Source organism: Gouania willdenowi, chromosome 9 (assembly GCF_900634775.1).
Source record: "Gouania willdenowi chromosome 9, fGouWil2.1, whole genome shotgun sequence".
NCBI lineage: Eukaryota > Metazoa > Chordata > Actinopteri > Blenniiformes > Gobiesocidae > Gouania > Gouania willdenowi.
Window position 1 is genome coordinate 18,546,980 of NC_041052.1, and position 15,439 is coordinate 18,562,418.

The following is a 15,439-nucleotide window of genomic DNA, read 5'->3' on the forward strand; positions in this document are numbered from 1 at the left end:
CCAAGCAATCTAACTACTTGAGAAACTTCACCAACACAATTGTTCTTTCATTCAAATGCTTTTGAGATTGGGACAAAACTGAATTCAACAGTGATGATTTGTTTCCCTGTGAAGTTGTCGTGAAAAAGGTCTATAGTCGGCTCTTAACCCATAGAGGGCAGTCACTCTTACATTTTTACAATAAAATGGGGAACCATGAGAAAACCATGAAAAAGTTCACCAGTTGGCATTTTGAGTTATAAGATGCTGAATGTGTGGTTTATGGCCATAATATCTCCAAAGTAGTTTAGTGAGAAATTAGCCCTTCACATTTCTGAATCTTTGTCACCTCTAAGAACTGCCAGGTGGGGAGCAGTAACAAAAACTCTGAATTTTTTTAACACAAACAATAGTAGTCAAAAGCTGTTTTAACTAGGGATGTCCTGATCAGGTTTTTTTGCCCCCGAGCGTGAGTCCGAGTCCTTTTATTTTTGAGATTCAAAGGACTCTCCGATATCGGATCGGGACTCCGATACCGAGTCCCGATACTTCTATAATACGTTAAAAAGATAAAAAAGAGCAAAAAAACAGATCCAGGATGTGCCTTATTTATTTTATTCACCTTATTTTAACATTCAACCCTAAACAGAGCACTTCTGTGATGTAGCTTGATTAATTAAGCAATAAATTAAAAGAAAATTAACTTTAGACTTTAGGTCAAGATTAAATAATGATAAATAAAAATGTCTAATATAAAAATAAATAGTGCCTCATCTTAAAATACCCAACAGGCATGCGAACAAATAACAAAATAAAAGTGCCACAGTGTTATAAAGTAAGGCCAGTAATGTGCTTTTAGGAACTTCACTGTTAATGCTTACTCTCCTCATTTAGTTTCACAGATTTAAATGTATTTTTTTCTTGATGAAAAGTACGACATCTTAATTTTGTTGGCATTACAGGTGCAGAGCATGTAAAGTATTATTACCTGCTTATCAAATAAAGTGTGTGAGGTCAGAGAGGGCTCCTCTTTTTGACACAAGTTCTTCTGTGTCATCATGTTCTACTAGTTCTGCAGCTTCAGAGCTTTCTTATCCATTTACAACGTAACCAGAGTGCTACTGTTTACCTTCACAGTGCAACATAGCGTAGCGTTCCGAATAATGTGTAATTAATATACCGGTACGGTGGTATATTAAATATGTGTATCATAACAAAAGTATACAGCAGTATTTGGTGTGAACCGGTATGCCGCCCACCCCTATAATGATAATAAATATACATATATATCAGAATCCTGATCGTGACATACAGTAACGTCCGATTCCGATCGAGTCTGAAACCACGTGATCGGGCCCGGGGACTATGAGAAGGATTTGTTAGGTGAAAAAGTTACTTAGTTCTGCTTTAATTGAATATCCACAATTACCGTAATACATTTTATTGTTTATTGTGATTCAAGATAAAAACACAAGCACCATTTGTTGGACTCATAACCAGAATATACTGTATGCTTAGGTAGTCATGTGTTTTACTTCAACATCCAGTTAATTTGAAGCGTGGAGTGCTTTCTTTATGACTTTAATTACCAAAAAAAAGTGTTTTTTTTCTCTTATGCCGACTTGTTTCTAAAATTGCCATGGCACGTCACAAATACGCCAAATTAAAATAATTTGACAGAAAGAGTTCGACGAAAATCAATCAACAACAGAACTTCATACCCCTGGTTGCCTGTAATGTGCAGTGTCACGAGACTTGCTGAAGCTAATCTGTGCCAAGCACAGGAAAAGTTGGCAAGCCAAGGGATGGATGTCACAGTGGTAACAGTGATGACTCATTCATGTGCCAATTCAAGCACCTGAGGAGTTCTCCTAAAGTAAGATCTTGATGGAGTCTAAATGATGAATATAATGTGGATTATAGTAAAAGGGTTGGCCCGGAATGTGATTGTGGCACCATTATTGCCTTTAACTTCTGTGCGCATAATCATGCACACAAAAATTGTGGCAAAACAGGAGATGTGTAAAAGAAAAAACAAACAAACAAAAACAACGACTGAATTTCCTTTTCTGCAAGTGCAAGCGCACATTAAAAAATGTGTATGTCAGAAGCTTTTAATTGTCATTGCGCGGATTAATAAAGAATGAGCTCCTTTAATGTTTCGCCTGAGTGAGCTCATAAAAGCAGACGTGGAGCAAAGGAAGCAATGGAATACAAATAAACCTGCATCCAATAAATGTCACCACTCTCCTTTCATGTTTGCGTGGCATGCAGGAAAGAGGAGAGTTTTGTGTCCACGGATGGAAGACAGGGAACACATTTTTCACAAGCTCGGCGCAGAGCATTGTAAAATGTCTTCTATTTGTCATACACAATTGGCTGCATGCTTTCAGAGAGCGGAGGAAGAAGGTTGTGCTCATAGGTAGGAACTCGGCTTTATCTGATCCCACATTGCCACTGAAGACTCAGCAAAAATCTAATGGACGATTATAACAATGAGCTTTTTGTGAATATGGTCAACTCCTGCACCTATGGTACATTTTTATTCATATTCATTTTCTTTTCCACATTTACATTCAAGTAATTCACATATGTCGGCCTCTGATTGCCTTTTGCTGATTCAGTTTCTGGTCTGTTTGTTGGAGGAATGAGGTTGTCAGATAAAACCAGTATCAGATGGTAAACTTGAGGTTAACAATTAAATCTATTGGTTTGCGAGGCTAAAAATTGGGCTCTATTGTATTGTTTACCATCGCAAGTTCTTCACCAAGAGCCTTGGACATGTTATTCAATGCTCTGGGCACAGCCTGATTTTTTTACTTTTCAGCACTAATGAAAAATAATGAGAAACTATATTTGCAGAGTGAAACTCAAGGAGTTTTTGAAAGCCTTGGTAAAAGGGAAGCAGATGTACTTTTATTTTGTTCAGCATGTTCTATTTTGATAAGCTCCATAGTTCCCATGACGCGCAACGTGTTGGTCAGATGTGTGTTAATTAGTTATCAAGTATTTGGTTCTGTATTAATATGACGTATTCGAAACCCAAAAGATTTGCACCTTGCATTCAAGTGTACCCTGAGGCCATTAGGATGTTTTTCTGCTTCTGTCCTATTATTCAGCCCTGAAGTAATATTTCCGCTAAATAAGGTGAGTATTAGTTTTTTTTTGCCAAACTAAATCTATGAGTAATACACATATAGGTACTTTGGTCATAATGGAGATTTTTCCCCCCCACGATATAGAAGCGCAAACGCAAATGTGTTTCTGTTCTATAATGTAGAAATTCTATGAGAGCTTCAATCATCAAGTTTAATCATCAGGACTATTTCAGATAGGGTGCTTTCACACATATAATCCGGTGGACTTGGTGCGATTCAGGCGGTGAATCTGCAACATTGTTGCATTTTAATTTGGTCCTGTCCACTTTCACGCGTTCTATTTGCCAAGCGCACCAAACTTTCTGAACAGCGTCACGCAGGCGAAACAGTCGGTCGCCGATTGGACAGAACTTAAAAAAAAAAAAAAAAAGGTAACAGTTTAGTTTAGGGAACACCTATTAACCATTAATTAGTTGCTTATTAGCATGCATATTTGTAACATATTGACTTTTTATTAGTCATTATTAAGTACTTATTAATGCCTTATTCTGCATGGCCTTAATATACAACCAGTAAGCCATTAACTAAGAGTTTTCCCTCAATAACCTCAGAATTATTACTTATTAGTATTAAGTAAGGAAGTTGTTGTATATGAATTACAATCTTAACTCACTAGGGTTAGGATGTTCCTTAAACTAAAGTGTTACCAAAAAAGATACTTTAACCTCCAATGCCGTGACTACTAACTACTCACTACGAACAGTCGCACCGTCACGTCATATACTGTATTTGGTATCTCTTCCTATGTTTTCCAAAGGAAATTCTAAAACAATCCCCGCAGAAAAGTAATTCAAAATAACCCATAATCACATGATGCCACAACCTGCGCTAATGCGCTACATAAACACAGCTGATGCCATTCCATCTCAACCTGACATCGCTCAGTGCCGTCAGCTGCTGCTGCTGCTGAAGTCACTGATGGAGTTGCTTCGTTACAATTGCGCTTCAATGTAAAGTCCTATGTTTGGTCTTAGTTGCTTTCTCACATGGCTAAAGACCGCACGATGCTTTGCTTGAGCCAAACCGAGACCTACATTTTTCAGAGGACCAGAGTTTGCTTGTTTGCTCCGCAGCAGAGTTTCAGTGACCTTTCACATATCACAAAAATAAGGGAGTATCCGAGTAAGCGAAGCATGTTGCGGAGCAAAGAGGTATGTGTGAAAGCACCCATAGTCAAATAAAGTACAAGCATTTATGAGATTCAGTTACTATTGATCCGCCTAATATGGGGTGGTATTAATGTTTGTAAATAGACAGATTTGATGTGATCAATGTGTAAGAGCACATAATCACATGAGTTTTGGTTGGATTTCATCCCATGTGACCAAATAAGTGTAAAAAACATCATGATACAGTTTATTTGTTTTTGTTCACATGTATTTTTTTAAATTAGTCATAGACTCGTTATTGTCGCACAAAAATGTTGTCGACAAAAACTATGCAGAACATTTTTAGTCAACAAAAATAACACTGCTTCTATGAGATGTATGGAGCTGGAGCTGAATCAATATTTGATTCATATCAAGCTTGCATTTATTTACACTCTGAAACTCCTGCAAGTCACTTTGGGTAACAGCAGTGAAAGATAAAATTATAGTGATTCTGAGCAGGAAAATGTCATTGCTGCTTCACAATGGCTTATGAAGAATATTACCTGACAAAAGCTCTAGTTATTAAAATCTTTTGATAGAGCTTGAAAATTAAGTATACTGGTACCCTGTGTTTTTTATGTTTGTGGGACTTACAATGGTGCAAATACACACATAATACTGCACTGTGAATAAGCAGCCGACCAGTACAAGTCTCTTAAGGTCAATGAGCATGTGAAAAACGCCTGCTCACTCTTACCAAATAGCCTGTTCCTTTTTTTAATTTTTGTCCAGTCACTTCCTTTCAATTTCTGAAAAGGCAACAGTTTTTTTTCTGACAGGCAACTAAAGAAGAACGGAGCTCACTGTGCTCTACAGTAGGAAAATCACTGACAAACCTGTCACTACTTTTTTGATACACACATGCAGGTACACATGGATCTTTAGTTTCATCTATTCTGTCCCCCAAAGCCAGCATCCATCAGGCAAAAAACAGCATGCGTGCCGAGCCCCTAAGCTGTGAACGCCCCTGGCCACAGAGCGACTTAAATCAATTCCATTTGATTAGGTGCCACTGCGTACACTACATCATTATAATTCCATTAACACAGGGATAGCTTTTCAATGAATGTAACTGCAGGCAAATGCTTGGTTGTAATTGTGTGAAATGAATGAAATGCAACATAGGTTTTTTTTAATGTGAGTGTGACTTTTGTATCTTTTCAGTTTCTCCTCCAAATCCCAAGGTTAGAATAGACCTCACCTTAACGCAAGCTTTCCATCTATTCTTTCCTGAAAAGCTGCTTCCCCTCTTCAACATTTCATTATTATGTTACAATTCTTTGTCAATTTATTTTTCTCTCATTATATCATCAGATAGTACATGATGAATATAATTGCCTGGGGTATTACTATAATGAATGAAAGTTCCCAAATTTCCATCTATTTTGCTTCGGTTTTTCTGCAAATAAATGCAATTATGTTCTCAAAACGTCCACATTTTGTCACTGCCTGGGGTGGTGTGGATGGTTTTTGTATTATTTATAATGTTTGTTTGGTGTTGCAGGATGTAAGTCATTTCTTATGAGTTTTTAGTGTTGCTGCCTTCCTGTTACACCACTAAGTAAATGTTATTTGGAAATAAACACAAAAAAACAAAAACCACACTCAGAGGAATTGTTTTACAAAGCAGTGGATAATAGTGAATATACAAAGGCAAAAAGAAGTGTACAGTCGTTCACTTTGTGATTAAATTAGTTGTTAGGAAACAGACATTACATCGAAGTGGAAAACCTAAACTGACTCATCACAGCATTCAAAGGTTATAAGGTTAAAATTCTCACATGCAATCTATGTTTAATTAAACAAACTTTAAAAACAATACTTTAGGCTAGACAGATTGTAAAGGGTAGCTTTCAGTTGTGTTGTAGCAAGGAGACATCTATCATGCTGGTTATGGGCGCTTGAGGAATGCACTTTGGCACGCCTGTGGTAAATGATGGGAATAAAAACCCATTATTTTAGGCTGTTGTGTTGATTGTAGAATCAGGCAGCAGCTTACCTGTAAACATCTAACGACAATCATAATCATTTATGTGCTGACATTATTCGAATTTAGTTTGATTAAAATGTTTATTTGTGCTATGGGTGTGGCCAGGGATGGATGGAACCTATTACCTCTGCCAAGGGGTAATACATATACCGCTGTTTATTTTTTTATTTGAGTGGTTGTTTGTTTATTTGTGTGTTAGTAGGTTTACGTCACAAGTACTTTTGACAAAAATGTAAATAAAGATATACTTTTTGCCTTAGATCATTTGGAGGGAATCTGGATTAATATAAACTCCCTGGATCAAGTTTCAAAATCTAAAAATTCCCTATTTTGGTGAGGACCCCTTTAGTCAAAAATAAATGATTTATTTACATTAATAGTGCATTTGGAATTTATATAGCACCTTCAGGCGCTTCGCATTGATATGCATGCAATCTTATGTTTGGTGGTTGGTTCTGTACCGGGACCTCCTTGCCCTTTCCGCGTGCTTACGTGGAAAGCCGCAGTGAGGGATAGCAGTCCTCCCTGACCTTCCATGAGCTCTAGCTACAGGCTAAAGCAAAGAGAGGGGTTAGCAGAAACCCCCTGGGAACAGAGCAGAGCAGATGTTAATGACAACAAAAATGACACCCAGTTAGTTGGATACATACAAACCTGGATGAGTTGAGGTGGAGCACCTGTTCCTTAAATGAGTGATACATTTTTTCAAGAATGGAAGAGTGAGAGGGAGACGAGTATTATTGCCTTGAGGGTTTACTTTCCTGAGGACGTTTAGCAGGAGATGGATGAATGGGTTTCCCAGCAGGCTGATCATGGATGGATCCAAACAGCGTAGATGGAATTGAATACCTGCCACAAGACCTTGTGGAAATTGTACATTTTTAATGAAGATTTAGCCAAGCCAGAGAGCCACAGAATGCATGTAGTCCTGCCAGGTGTTGCTTAATCTAATGCTGTTTGAGCGAATGGGGGGCAGACCAGGCTGTATGGAGTTGCTCCCGGAAACAGCTGGTGTAAATTCTGAAAGTGATATTGACACAGAGAATCAGCGAGTTGGTTATCCAGGTATGGAATGTGGGCCGCTCAGATAATGAAGTTACCCAGCACGGAGGACCAGGTTTGCTGCCTCACAAGTCTATTAATAAATGGGATTGAGGAACGTCCTTTGTTAATAATACTGACTGTTGCCTCATTGTCGCAAAAGCACACAATTTGCTTCCTGGACCAGTGTTTTACCCACAAGAGGCAGGCTATCACTATGGGGTACAGTTCCATTAGTGCAGTGGATGAGGCATTAGATGGCAGTGATGACAGTTCTTTGGGCCATGAGTCGGCAAACCACTGCTCGTTGAAAATCCCTCAGAAACCAATGGTAGGTGCTGTACCTGTGTATAGTTTTAAGGATATAGAAGTTTCTAAGACATCATTGAAGAAAAAAAGGAAGTGAAGCACAAAAGGCAGTTTGTAATTATTTAGCAAGATCCAGCAAAGGGCTTCTGACAGGGTGTCGAACATTTTTGACTACTGCAAAACCCGAAGGTGAGCCTGACCGAAAAATATATTTTTTCTCTCCATTTAATGGAAAATAGATCCCATTGTGAAGGGTGCAGAGACATTACTTTGAAAGTGTCCGTGATGCCTGCTTTGGTCAGCCAAGCGCCCCTGCCTGCCTGTCATCGACGGAAGCATAAAACAGGGAAAAGGGTGCCAAAGGAATGAGACTATTTATGCTTTGAGTTTTATCGTTGTGGGGAGCGGACAAGTCAATGATGAGGTGCTTTTTTCCGAAGTATTTTTGGGTTGCTATGCCTATTGGATTAATATTGGTTGTTGGAAAGGGAGATTTCTCAAATGGCCCAATCACGAATCCTTTTTTGATTTATTTTTTTTTTTCAGTAATGAATCAACTATGTCAAGTTCTTTAAGTGTGGATTGTACATTTTTGCAGGAAAAATACGTTTTATGCAGCCAAATTAAAATGGCAAAGAACCCTTGGACCAGTCCAGTGATTAAATAATTGACCAAACAGTGGTTCAGATGCTTCCTCAGTGCCTTCCCCAGTTCAAGGACATTAAAAGGAGGAGCCATATATAGAGCAGGAAAAGGCTTGGTGGCCCGTAAAGTGCCTGCTTATGAGGGTGAGGTCTATGACAGACCAGTCTAGTCTTTGACTAAACCTCTGGATGAACTTTGCCGCTTTTGCCGAGAACAATTTGTGATATTCATAAAACAGAGTGCCAGAAGGCCAGATCAGATATTATGGCAAAATAGGTGTCTAGTTCTGCTCTACATGACGGATAAACTTCACAAATGACATTCCTAAAAACGCCAAAATCCACGTTAAATTTGGCCAGAGTCAAGGTCTTGGAGAGGCGGTGAATATCTGGCAAAGAGTGGATTTTGGCGTTTTAGGTGTGGTCTCTGAGGGAATGACTTTTATTTCTGTGAAAGGAAGTGTTTCTAGACATCTTGATTCCTTATATGTGCAACATCACTGATAGAAACCTGGCTTACGGTCAATTTGTCTTTCCACTCCAAGAAATAAAATTCTGAAGAAACATCTAAGAAATTGGCCACTTTTTCACCAATTTCTTTCTTCTATCAATTTCAGCATCGGCCTAGCAGGCTGACTTCCTTAACTCCTGATTTGTTCAGGATTTCAAGACTTCCTTTTTATTTTGTGTGTGCAATCACTACCTACATTAAAGTCAGGGTAAACTAGCCCATATGTTTCTTCTAAGTTTGTTTCTGACAAAACGCTGCATCTAATACAGCACCAGTTGAAGGGCTCATCAAATATTTGTGTCTTTCCGAGTCAGGCAGTGCATGCTTTCACAGGCTGAATGACTTTTTAGCTAACGCGTCGACTCTCTGAATGCAGTTCCTGTGCTGAATGGATGCTGCAGACATCTGCAGTCACAAAGAGTCACTTATGAAGGTCAACAATCCATCAAAACTGTATTGGTGGAAAAATCCTAGGCGAAGATTTGCAACAATGCAAGTGTGAAACAAATCTTTTAACCCAAGCTGTCAGTATAATGCATCTTAATGTTTTGGAGGGAAATGGTAAATCCAGAATTTTACACTATTAAGTATACAATTCTCACACTTCTGTGTCTCATAATAAAATATTAGTCTATTTTAGCAGTCTTTCTGTGTATGTGTGATTTGTCATTTAGTGGCTTTATCAAATATATTCAGCTTCTTTCTTCGTGGTCTTGAAAGCTTCACACTTACCTCGACATTCAAGTTCACACAAAGGCAACAAGGTGAAATTGCAAATTGGCCTGTATGAACATTTATAATATTCAAGTCATTACAATATCACAATAACAAATGAGCAAACTCCACTGAAGGTACCCACATGATTCAATTTAGCTGTGAGGCGCCATCCATTGCCAGCGCAGGAAAAGAGAAACAACTGTGCCAGTTGACGTTGTGCAAGGGGAAATCAAGGAGAGATTTATGAGCATAGTAATGACTCATATGCCTGCTTTAATTACAACAATCCTGAACTCTTTGAAGTGTACCGCTGCAGCCAGAAATCATTTGCAGTGTGTTTGAATTATTTACAGTAAGCAGATAAACATGGATCAGATATTAAATTTGCATGTGGGGAAGACCTGTTTATTTTTTCATGTTCGTTAGCATCACTGTTAACAAATTGATGGAAAAGGAGACTAATTGCCAGCTTCACAACATAAGAAAATGTGATACTCACTGTAACTTTAATTGTCTGATAGCACAACTGAACTGCAAACCCAACCAGATCAGCAAGAAGTATGATCCCATTAGCATAGCAACCCCCTTAGCCCAGTGGCTATGTATTTTGTACATGAATTTTGAATGTCAACTACATCACATTAGAGGAGAAGAGACGATCTCTGCACAGATGCTGTTCACCCATGGCTCCTCTCTTGCACCTGTCCTCAAAATCTTTCAGTTCCGGAAACCGTCCTAAACAAGGCAAACTGATCAGAATCATAGCCAGGCCAGGTGTGTGACCAAGCCACCTGTGATTTACCTGGCATCCATTTATATTTCTCTTGCTGAGATAATGAGCCTGATCTTTGGCAAACTAAGAATAATCTGTCAACTCCTGGCAAGCTGACGCTCCCCAATGAATCCCACTCCCTACAGAAACCACCTGCTCTCCCCAGGAGATCTAGATATTGCTATTTTTCCCCCTCTAATTCCTCATTAAAAACAGTTTTCATATTTTTACCTTCTGCTTCCTCATTGACTCATGAGTGTGGCAGTTTGATGGGAAACCAGACCAAATAGAATATAAGGCGTGTGACATTTTTCTTTTATAAAACATCTGGTTTTAAGATGATTCCTTTATTCATGCTTTAATTAGATATTTTCTATCTCTTTTCTATCCCGTTTTTTCCAACCTCAGACCAAAACAACATAACCAAATTTACAAAACAATTTAATTTCTTGCGCCAGATTTATTCCAGGGTTATCTGCTGCAGGTACGCAGTGCTCTGTAGGTCTAGGGAATATATTTGGCTAGTAACTCTGATGAAATGGCAGTGAATGGTTATCTGGTTGAGCCAGAGACCGAAAATACTTGTAAGGACAGTGAGTCATCACATTATAGTGATTCTAAGAAGGGTAATGCTGCCACAGATGTGTGTGACAGAAGCCATACATCTGCTGTCACACCAACAACCCGTGAAGGAGGAAACATGGTGCTAACTGTGCCTTCCTGAGTAGCAGTTATTTTGTACCCAAGGCAGCTTGACTCAGACTTATGTCTAACATTACCTGACTGAACCTCAAGTATAAAACACATTTTTTTTTTTAGAGCTTGCAATTAAAGTTCACTACAGGCACGAGTATGCTTTTTATTCCTGCAGAGTATTGATGAGGTGGTGATGCATTTCAAACTTTTTATTGGGTGAAAAAATGAGGGATTTTAAAAAAGCTAACTGATGATAGAACTGTATCAAGCTGGGCACCTGGAAAAGGTATAAAGCTCTAAAATTCTAAAATCTGCTCAACTGAGATAGTTCAGGATTGATGACGCTTTTAGAACAAGAGTTCACTGGACCGGTTATAAAAAAAAAAAGTTGCTCTTCAATAAAATTGTGCTAATGCTAACATTTGGCTCAGCTGAATGGGAATGCAGTTCTCCAAGTATTTCTACACCTGACCAAGATAACCAATCTGACATTGGATTTTGCCATGAACCTATAAACAGATATCGGTGTAGAATAACAGGATGTTTTAAAGAGTGAATGTTTTTAATGCACTGGTTCAAAGGACCAGCCAGACTGCAAACACTCAGCGTTCCTATTGAAAATAATCTTCCTGTTTAAAGGAAGTTGTTTCTTCCCACTGTCGCTGATGCTTGTATGTGGATTTGCTGGTTTTTTATTTTTTTCTCTTATGAATTTTATATTTTGATAGCGCTTTAAGATGACTATTGTTGTAATTTGCGCTAAATAAAGTAAAGAAAGTAGAATATGAATTAAATTCAATTCAAGTCGATTTTAATAATTCACTCAAACCTGTGAACATGAGGTTTGATAAAGATTTGTAAAAAAAAAAAGTGTGTTTTAATTCAGCAATGTGAAGCATATAGACTATAATTTACATAAATCTCTCATTAGCAGTAGTCAGAGAAAGTTTAAGACCATCGGTTTGATCACCACTATATGGTCCGTCAAACTGAGAAAAAAGCAATATGAACTCTTTGACCCGGTAAGAGCACTATACAAACTTTTTTCATTATTAGATAAAAGAACTTAATTGAACTGCAAGAACCTGTCTTGTGTTTTAGGTCGTTGTTCAAAGACGTTTAGATAAAAAGAAAATTACATTAACACAATTTTAGCTCATCGCACAGGTTTGCATTTACCAATGCTATTGATAATGATTACCTCACCTGCAGAAAGACATGTGACTTATCATTGCTTTCTAAAATTTGAACTGTTGTAAAACTCTATAACATGTTTATATAATCTTATTATTAAAACATAAATTTAACAACATTTGAAGCCAAAGGTCCACTAGCGAAGGAGAACTCTGGACAGGGCACCAGTCTGAAGCGGAGCAAACATCAGATATAGTTTTCAAGAAAAAAAAAAAAACCTTCCTTCAGACAATTTATGGACTCTGAATTGACTTAAAAATTCCCTCTAGGAGGAAACCTGACTACTGAGAGAAGAACATGTGGAGAACATGCAAACATTATGGTAAATGTGCATGTTTACCCTTGCAGTGAAGTGCAAACAACTAGTACACTTCTGTGTAGCTCTTGATGGAGACACTTGGGGCCAGATTCACAAAGATCTGAAATAAAGGGTGGTAATCCAGATGATTCCCTAAATCTTTTAGTGACGCAGTTTCCTCACCTGCTGCGTGGAATAAACTAAGATTGCAGCAATGATTATTGCACAAGCAGAACTGGTGCAGACCGCCCCTATTTAAATGAGTGTTTTGCTCATTTAATATGGATATGTCAGTGCGCACAAGCACAATTGACATTTGAGGAAGTCAAATTTGAGGAAAATGGACTTTTCTGTCTGCTGCACAGACATTTAATACTGTAGAAAACTAAATAAACAAATAAAAAACCTAATTATATTTCTTCCCCCTCATTTAATGTGGGTGCTCCATCCAGTCCTGTTAATTTGCTCTGATCAGTGCATGCAAAATAGGCATATTAGGACAGAAACTGTCCTATTGATCTGCTATTGATCTGGGTTAATGCAGCTAGATAGTGTTATGGCAATTTTTATATTCATCATAATATCGTCAAATGTGTGTTCATGTGTACAATTTGTCATGTTTTAATACATGATGACTCCATTACTCTTTGCACTTTTGAACAGCTGAATCATGTTAGATTAAACAGTACAGATCGTATTGTACTCAGTGCAACACAGAGTCTCTGCTGAAGCCCAAAACTCAAACTCACGTGCAGATATGCACGCACACACACTATCAAGGATAGATAAGAGTGGCGCCCAATCTTCCTCATAATATACACGTCTTCATCATCCTCAAATGTTTCCACTGTTGGGCATCTGACTCCCTCCTTCTCCTCACCTCAGGGTGGAAATTTTTCTATCTGTATAAAAGCTTAAGCTGTGAAACTGTTAGTTAGAGCGGGTCTTGCCTTTTTCCTCTGCCACGAACCTTTTGCCTTTCATTCTTTCAGGATGGAAGCTTCTTTTTTACTCCTTTTTTCTTTAATTTTATAATAAATCTTTTTTATAAAATCATCAATGCCTCGCCTGGACTCCATCATTCAACCAGAGCAATAAATCATGTCTCCAAATGAGGTCAACCGCAAATTTGCCGTGACAATAGTCAGTAAATCAGTCTATATTCTTTGAAGATGAACTACTGACCATCATCCACCGAAGGTCTGAGCAGTCTGAGCTGCTGTGTTTCTGTCCACATTTACTGCAGTGATGATCGCTGCGTTTGCACCTCCTTCTCAGTTGTACTATTTTTCCGTACTAAAATTATCACCGCAAACAGTTCCAGAATTCATGACTCGCATTGCTCTCCCTACAAAACTTTATTTGCATTTTCCCCTCCCATATTTTTGCTCCCCCTGGGAGATCCACCAACTATGCATATTCATTAGAGGGAAACATGTTAAATGACTTGAAGGCACATTGGGAAGTGCAGCTCATGCGCACTTCTGATTCCCTGCCTTTTGTACTCCTTATTAGCGCGTGGAGTGACATTTGGACATTTTTTAATATCACTAAACCTTTTGTGAATCCACTCCTTGGTGTATTCACATAAAAATGTCCTTACCATTAACTATGTGTAATTATCTTTAATTATTGCTTTGGAGTATTCCAGGTATGGTGATAAAGGTGTCAGTATTATTATTATTATTATTATTATTATTATTATTATTATTATTATTATTATTATTAATAATAATAATAATAATAATAATAATAATAATAATAATAATGAACACTCATTGTTCAAAACGCTGTTGGTGTTTTGAACAATGAGTCGGTTGTGTGCCTGAAAAACATTACACCTTTAAATAGGTGGATTTTTATACCGAGAAAGCAAAAGATCTTAATTTCAAAATGTACTGTATTTCTTTTTCCATTTTCCATTTTGCCAGGGATATTTCAATGTAGCAAAACAAGGTCAAATCCTGGAATACTATGTGGGCCTGGATGAGTTTGATGGGTCCTTGACATGTTGGGAGAGGAAGCTTTTACATTTTCTCCCACGTTCTCTGTGCTGTTGAGTGATGTGTTCAACTTTGAGAATTTCTCTGATATGATACCAGTCCAGACAGCAAATTGAAACCAAGTATACTCGAGCAAATAGCTTCTTCCCCTTTATGGATTTCCTCCTAAATAAATGTTTTGATAGAATTCAACTTTGACAAAACTGAGCAACACTGACCTCTATCAACATTCAGAGGAACAGCTTTAGAGGACAAATACCTGGGGGGGGGTGTTAATATTTACACTTAAAAATGTGCAAAATATAATGAAGTGTCAAATATCCCTTTGTTTCTCCACTTTTATTAATTCTGTGTTCGTGTTTCGCTGCCTTTTCTCACGTCACAAATCTTTTTCTTGCTCCGTTTGTTAATGCCACTCAAGACGGCCAAATTGAAGGTGCCACTGTTAAAGCTGGAAGGCAACAACAGCGCATTCACCATCTTGACAGCTCTCATTAGCGTATTAGACACAAACAGAGGCACAGATGCTCCCGGTCAGTCCCTGGTCAGCCATGGAGCTCTGCTTAACGGTCCGCTGACAGGTGGCTTTGTGTTGCTCTGTGTCGTGGTTGACAGCGTGGCAAACCAAGCACCTATCTTCAATACTCTACTGGGATAGTCAAGGACAGGAGATATCTTATGTACTTGAATGCAACTTTGATGTGAATATCTCCAAGAAGAAGTAATCCATGTCAATAATAAATACTTAAAATAACAGCGAAATCACGTTTTTCTGCTGAAAACAAATGTAGTTTGGTATGTAGTAGTAGTACTGTTGTTGATTGATTCGTGTCCAATTTCAGTCATTTTGTCAAAGTATTAAAATTTGGCGTATTTTGTTGTAAAAATGAATGAGTGATTGCCCTCTATAGGTTGAAACTGTCACAATCGAATTTTGCTTTTGCCTGAGAATGGTGGTTTGTGATGTTTGGATGGA